The sequence below is a fragment of the Leucoraja erinacea genome, chromosome 6, assembly GCF_028641065.1.
Source record: "Leucoraja erinacea ecotype New England chromosome 6, Leri_hhj_1, whole genome shotgun sequence".
In the NCBI taxonomy this organism is placed as follows: domain Eukaryota; kingdom Metazoa; phylum Chordata; class Chondrichthyes; order Rajiformes; family Rajidae; genus Leucoraja; species Leucoraja erinaceus.
In genome coordinates this window covers 51,721,282-51,727,919 of record NC_073382.1, presented here as the reverse complement: position 1 = coordinate 51,727,919, position 6,638 = coordinate 51,721,282, and the positions used below count along the sequence as shown (strand labels likewise).

The window sequence follows — 6,638 nt, the reverse complement described above, 5'->3', positions numbered from 1 at the left end:
TAATAATGGTTCAATGCAATTGGCACATTTTCAGCTAACCTTAGAAAAATAATAAGCTCTTTGGTTCCATTTTTCTTTGCACAAAGCCATTCATCTTTACTGCAGGGTCATTTATCTTCTGTGAGCACAACATGTATATAATCAAGTTCCGCTTGCACAAACTCATTTTTCACAGTGAAATGTCATTTGAGTCTGCCAGTTGTGGTTTGATAGATTCCCATACAATTGTGTCTTCAATTTCTTTAAAATATTTTATTGGAAATTGAAGATATATGATGCATGTTTCTGCTGACTCGTAAGCTGTCTTACATTTAAGTCAATTTCAAGAAGTCAATTTTATTTCGACAGCACATTTAAAAACAACTCTCGTTGACCAAAGTGCTTTACATCAGGGCAGGTACTAACGTTCTACAAACAGTGGTACATAGATCTAACAATACATACATAAATACATACATACAGCGCTCCCTCAGAGGACCTCAAAAAACGCTTGTGAGTAAAAATGTTTTAAGTCTAGACTTAAAAGAGTTGATGGAGGGGGCAGTTCTGATGGGAAGAGGGATGCTGTTCCATAGTCTAGGTGCTGCAACCGCAAAAGCGCAGTCGCCCCTGAGACCTGGAGGTGGTGTGGTGGGTAAGCAGATTTCTGATGTAGGTGGGGGCAAGCCCGTTAAGGGCTTTGTATACATAAAGGAAGAGCTTGAAATTGATTCTGAACCGCAATGGGAGCCAGTGGAGAGGCCAGGATCGGGGTGATGTGGTCCCTTTTTCGGGTGCCCGTCAGAAGTCTCGCTGCGGCGTTTTGGACGAATTGCAGTCGGGACAGGGATGATTGACCGATGCCAGTGTAAAGGGAGTTGCAGTAATCTAGGCGGGAGGAGATAAATGCGTGGATGATCTTTTCCAAGTTGTCAAATCGGAGGAATGGTTATATTTTAGCTATCGTTTTACCACGGCATTGACTTGTTTGTCAAACTTCAACGCGAAGTCAAATATCAGGCCCAGGTATTTGACGTGAGGTTTGAGTAAGGGGGTAAGGCTTCCAAGGCTGCGCTGCCTGCTATCGTTTTGATTGAGTCCGAGGGGCCGGGTAGGATGACCTCAGACTTGCTCTCGTTGAGTTGGAGGAAGTTCTGGGCCATCCAACACTTTATATCCTCGAGGCATTGCATAAGGCTGAGTAGATTTGATCGGTTAGTGGGTTTCAGGGGGAGATAGAGCTGTGTATCGTCTGCATAGTGGAAGGAAATGCCGTGCCTTTGAATGACTTGGCCTAAGGGGAGCATATACAGGGAGAAGAGAATGGGGCCTAGGATGGAGCCTTGTGGAACCCCGCAGCAAAGGCTAGCTAGGGAGGCTAACTCCTATCTTTGAGGTAAGAGACAAACCAGCTCAGGGCAGTGCCATCAATACCAACCCTGTACCGGAGACGGTCAATTAGAATGGTGTGGTCCACTGTATCAAATTTCATGTGGTGGCTCCATGCTCCTCCATGCACAAAGAGTGACTTTCGCCCTCAATTGTGTGAGTTATCACACAAGGGCCAGTAAGAGTTTGTATTTAAAAATAAATTAAAATATTAGATCTCACACTTTGTTAAATTTTTATTTATCTCCCTTGTAAACACTAGGGAGGTGATGTTAGAGTAATTCAGGTAAATAACCACAGTGCATTTTGCAGCCAAATTACCACAGTAGTTTCCCTCTCACCTGACCCAGTCTCAAGAAGGGTCGCGACCCGAAACATTACCTATTCCTTTTCTCCATAGATGTTGCCTGACTCCTGCATTTTGTGTCTATCTTCAGTGGAAGAACAAATGTTGCTTTTTCCTGAATGCTGTTGAGTTTCTTCAGTGACATTAGCTGGTAGTTCCATGCAAATGGTAGTATTCGATCAGACAGGGACCGGAGATTGCAAGAGTGTTGGAAGGTCAGGATGTGAAATACTCACCACAGATGTGGCTAGTTTTCTCTTACACGTATCCCCAGAGTTCAAAGTGGCCCTATCTGTGGGGAAAATCTAGTCACGGTTCAGAGAGCAGAAACCTTCTTAGAAGTTTATTGAAACTGTAAATGTTAAAAGCAAAATAATGTAAACACAAGGTCATAAGGGATAGGAGTAGAATTAAGCCATTTGGCCCATGAAGTCCGCCCTGCCATTCAATCATGGCTGATCTATTTCTCCCTCCTAACCCCATTCTCCTGCCTTCTCCTCATAACCTCTGACACTTGCACTACTCATATGATTCATATGTACTAATTATATTCAATTATTATGTATTAAATTACCAAAGATGGCATCAAATACTACAATTGTTGCATACCAAACTGATTTCTGCATTTTCGATCTCAGTGCAAACTGGCAACAATTTTCCAAAACCCTCCTTCCCTTATAATCCAAACATTGTAGATCTTTGGCAGTGCCTGCTAGCGCACGCAGATATCGAACCCGGAAGCCGCGGTCACGTGACTCGGGAGGAGCTGTTGTTTTTCGCGCGGTTTTTTCGTTTGCGCGTGTTAGTTCAGCGCTGACCACCGTTGTGGGCAGACATGTCTGACAAGCCTGTATGCTGGATATTGAACTTTTGAATAAAGATCTGTTGGAAACTCCAGTAGTCGTTTCTCAGACCATTAAAACATAACCCTGGTGACAATTTGATTGATCTGAAACGTCACAGGTGACACTTTTGTCTCGATCTGAAAAGTTGACTATCTATTTCTATACACAGATGCTGCCTGACCAGTTGACTCTTTCCAACAGTTTGTTCATTGTTTGGGATTCCAGCATCTGCAATCTTTTGCATCTCCAAATGTCATGGGTAATTTTTAGATACTCCTTTGGAGTTGTTGACTGACTATAATTTATTTGATGCAAATGGCTCTTGCCACGTATCAACCCGGCGTGAACACTCTAGGTCTCCCTGCACGCAGGCATGGGCTGCTTCATGTTCCATGGAGTTGCTGGTGGAATTGTACATCACCGTTCTGGAGGAAGGTCATTGTTATGCTGTGGCCGGAATGGACATCAACAATGATGTCCTCAGATCAACTTGACAAATGCATATATGTTGAGGGTCGGAGCGCCGCGTCCGGCCCCGCTTCACCCGTCTCGACGTAGTGCAGCCCATGGAGTGCAGCAGCAGCGCCTCGCCCGTGGCCCCGTCAGTCGGCAGCCCGGCCTGCTGTCAAGTCAAGTCAAGTCAAGATTATTTGTCACATGCACATACGAGATGTGCAGTGAAATGAAAGTGGCAATGCTCGCGGACTTTTGTGCAAAAGACAAACAACCAAACAAACTATAAACACAATCATAACACACATATTCTTTTACATAATAAATAATGGAAGGAAAAACGTTCAGTAGAGTTAGTCCCTGGTGAGATAGGCGTTTACAGTCCGAATGGCCTCTGGGAAGAAACTCCTTCTCAACCTCTCCGTTCTCACCGTATGGCGTTTGCCTGACCGTAGCAGCTGAAACAGTCCGTTGCAGGGGTGGAAGGGGTCTCTCATGATATTGTTGGCTCTGGAGTTGCACCTCCTGATGTATAGTTCCTGCAGGGGGGCAAGTGAAGTTCCCATAGTGCGTTTGGCCGAACGCACTACTCTCTGCAGAGCCTTCTTGTCCTTGGCAGAGCAATTCCCAAACCAGATGGTAATGTTCCCGGACAAGATGCTTTCCACCGCCGCTGCGTAGAAGCACTGGAGGATCCTCGGAGACACTCTGAATTTCCTCAATTGCCTGAGGTGGTAAAGGCGCTGCCTTGCCTTACTCACGAGTGCTGAGGCGTGTGATGCCCATGTCATATGCTCGGAGATGTGGACTCCCAGATATTTAAAACAGTTCGCCCTATCCACAGGATCCCCATTTATCCTCAATGGAGTGTACGTCCTCGGATGATGTGCCCACCTAAAGTCCATGTCCGACCTTCGCTTACCGTCGACACCACCAACCCTCCTTCTTTTGGCCGATCGTCGGTTCATGAGTTGGATGGGGTGCCGAGTTCGCGCGCAATATCGCGCCCGGGCCAAAACTCCTCAGCTGGCCCGCCGGCTGGGCTTCGTGCAGTCCAGCACCCAGGCCAACTCATCATTCACCCAAACACGGCCGAGTCGGACAACGAATTGTCGTTGAGAATTTGTCCCTTATTTGGGAGTGAGAAAGTTGGCAACCCTAGTAGAGGACAACAGTGTATTCCCAGTTGGGCGTGTGAGCATAAGGAAAAAAACAAATTTGGGTCAGGCCAATCTGTCCTTCAAACCTGTTCACCAGGTGATAAGATCATGGCACATCCAACCCAAGCTTATTTGTTAACTGTCCATGGGGTATCGCCTCAGCGCAGAGGGAGAAGAGGAGGGAAGAGACAGCAACCCTAAGGCTTTTGCCTCCATCACAGTGAGGAGGTGCTTGGTGAACCCACTGTGGTGGATGTTAATTTGTGTTTATTGTGTGTTGTTTATTATTACATGTATGGCTGCAGGCAACTACATTTCGTTCAGACCGGAAGGTCTGAATGACAAATAAATAAATAAAGGATTCAATTTCCCAACACCACTTTCCCCTGCTTTCCCCATACACCTTGGCTCTCGTGTAGTTCAAATAACTCTACATTCTCTGCATTGAATAGGTTGAATTACCATCTCCACAGCTCTTTGATGGAATAATTCCAAAAAGTTTCAGTGACCTGGCCTTGAGCGAAGAAATTCTTCTTTATCTCCATCTGAAATGAACACCATTTGAACCCATGTTCTCCATAGATGCTGCCTGGCCCGCTGTGTTATTCTAGCACTTTGTGTCCTTTTTTGTAAACCAGTATCTGCAGTTCTTTGTTTGTACTCTCATATGCAGTTTGTATATAATTTACTAGCTTACTCTCTTACTCTATCTCCTACCTCTCTATTACAATGAGATTTGGAGTCCCTTCGTGCCAAATGACTGCTCTCTCTCTCTCTCGAGGATATGTTTCTGGCTGGACGTCCCTGGAGTGCGAGCAGCCAGTGTCCCTGTGTTCTGGACCCAGAGAGAAATGCAAGGGCTCAACCCATACTTTTAATGGAGAAACAAGGAACTGCAGATGCTGGTTTACACAAAAGGCGATGTTTCCGCCTGAGCCACTGAGCCAGTTGAGTGGTTTGTGTCCAAACGCTTGGTGATATATATATTTTAAAACGACATGGAAATTAAATCAAATAAAACAAACGGGGAGCCGGGGATAAGAGCCAAAGAAACAGACATTTGGACGCAAACTGGTCTCCCCATTGGGCGGAGAGTGGGACCGAAGCCGCTGGAGTCGCGTGGAATCTGTAGGGGGCAGCATTCCACAATGAGTGTTCAACGCTCGAATATTCGACCGATGTGTGCGTCACAATGAGCGGATGGAACGTGAAACATTAACTGACGGATACTTGTGCAATTATTACATTGAGTTCTCACAAGAGCTAAAGTCACGAATGAATGATTCTACAGACTGGAATCAGGCCGATCCCACACGCTCCTGTTGTCAAGTACATATATTTATAACAGTTCCTGCATGAATGGGGGTATAGCTCAGTGGTAGAGCATTTGACTGCAGATCAAGAGGTCCCCGGTTCAAATCCGGGTGCCCCCTCTTTTTGCTCTTATTTTTGCGACAATTTTATTTATGTGCCTTTTAAGATATATTATAAGATTTAGTTATAATAAATTTGGAGATAATAATCTGAAATGTATTTTTGCAGGTTAATTTATTCTCGTCACATGCATAAATATACTGTTAGAAACGCGCGATCTTGGCAAATTATACCATACATGGGGACATACCAAGCTGTGATGTATTTCAATAGTATGTTTTATATGATTAATCTGTCGAATTTTTGAGTTGTTGGAGACATGAAAATGTCCTTCATTTTCGGATGAATTAGATGTGTTTGTGTGCTTTCCTGGCCATAATATCAATGTGTTTGAATGGGACAAATTGTTCATGCTCATAAGTTATAGAAGCAAAATTAGGTCATTCGGCCCATCAAGTCTACTACACCAATCTATCTTTCCCTCTCAACCCCATTCTCCTGCCTTCTCCCCATAATCCCTGACACCCTTACTACACCCTTCACTGCCATCTGTGGCAATTAATTCAACAAATTAATCATCCTCTGACTAAAGAAATTCCTCCCATCTCCTTTTGAAAGGTACATCCTTTTACTCTGAGACTATGGCCTCTAATCATATACTCTCCAACTAGTGGAAACATGCTCTCCACATCCACTCTATCCAAGCCTTTCACTATTTTGTAAGTTTCAATGAGCTCTCCCCTCATCCTTCTAAATTCCAGCGAGTACAGACCTGGTGCTCATCATATGTTAAACCTAGCTTTCCTGGGATCATTCTGGTAAATCTCCTTTAGATCTTCTCAAAGCTAGCATATCCTGCCTCAGATATGGGGCCCAAAACTGCTCACAATATTCCAGTGCCTTAGCATTATATTGTTGGTTATATTTAGCCTAGGAACTTGAAACGTTTGCAAATCTCCACTTTAGCGCTATTGATACAGACTAGGGTGTGTACTTCACCCTGCTGCCTAATATCAATGATTGCTCCTTCATTTTGTGGACAACAAGGGAAAGGTTGCACTCTTAACACCATGTTACTAGGATGTTTGTGTT

At 44.5% G+C, this 6,638-nt stretch overlaps 1 non-coding gene across 1 annotated transcript; it reads left to right on the top strand.

The window, feature by feature from the left end:
• Positions 1-5,533: 5,533 nt before the first annotated feature.
• On the top strand, positions 5,534-5,605 carry trnac-gca (transfer RNA cysteine (anticodon GCA)). The gene has a single exon. It is a non-coding gene; the product is annotated as a tRNA-Cys (tRNA).
• The last annotated feature ends 1,033 nt before the right edge of the window (positions 5,606-6,638 follow it).